The 798-nt window shown below is 47.1% G+C and overlaps 1 protein-coding gene across 1 annotated transcript in view; it reads left to right on the top strand.

The window, feature by feature from the left end:
- The window catches only part of LRRK2 (leucine rich repeat kinase 2), a 187507-nt gene that overhangs the window by 184625 nt on the left and 2084 nt on the right, over positions 1 to 798 (top strand). The gene's annotated exons all lie outside the window — the stretch shown is intronic.

Below are 798 nucleotides of genomic sequence, written 5' to 3'. Positions count from 1 at the left end.
AAAAAAAAAAGCTGTAAACTAGGACCTAGGGAGGGAAGAATAAAGAATAATAGTAAAAAGGACAGAAGTATTAATAATAATAGTTTTAAAACAGACAGATACAAGCAAACTAAACACCAGAAAAAAGAAAGATAAAAAGAAAAAATTAAAAAGAAAACAATCGTGGAGGACAGGGCAGGGCACTCAGGCTCCGTCTGAGCACACGGACTGGGATGGAGTTCCTCCGGGTCCAGAAGGTGAGTGGGAGTGGGGGATGGCCACACCTCTGTTCACCAAGCGAATGTGGGGTATAAGAGCAACAAGAGGAATGTCACACCTTTTCAGTCGTGCAGGTCCGGAGTGTCCTTGGGGTTAGTGGCAAGCAGAACATGTTCTTCAGCCCCTGGAATCTGGGAGAGCACTGTCTCTTTAAATATCCAAAACATTGTAAACATTCAAAATGGTGGCACCTCCAGACAGGCAAAAGTCCACAGCTCAGCCTGTCTTGCTCTTCACCTCTGCTTTCCGTTTTATTACATAGTCACTAGAGCAGTCCTCGGTGCAGTCTCTGGCTTTGTTGTTGTTAAGTGCCGTCGAGTCATTTCCGACTCATAGCGACCCCATGCACAGCAGAACGAAATGCTGCCCAATCCCGCGCCAGCCCCACAATCCCTGCTATACTTGAGTCCATCATCGCAGCCACCGTGTCAATCCATCTCATTGGAGGCCTCCCTCTCTTTCGTCGACCCTCCACCCTACCAAGCATGACATCCTTTTCCAGGGAATGGTCCCTTCTGACAACATGACCAAAATAGGTGA

This window comes from Orycteropus afer, unplaced genomic scaffold (assembly GCF_000298275.1).
Source record: "Orycteropus afer afer isolate SDZICR_OR568_19922 unplaced genomic scaffold, OryAfe1.0 scaffold00100, whole genome shotgun sequence".
NCBI lineage: Eukaryota > Metazoa > Chordata > Mammalia > Tubulidentata > Orycteropodidae > Orycteropus > Orycteropus afer.
This window is presented reverse-complemented; position numbering and strand designations above follow the sequence as displayed.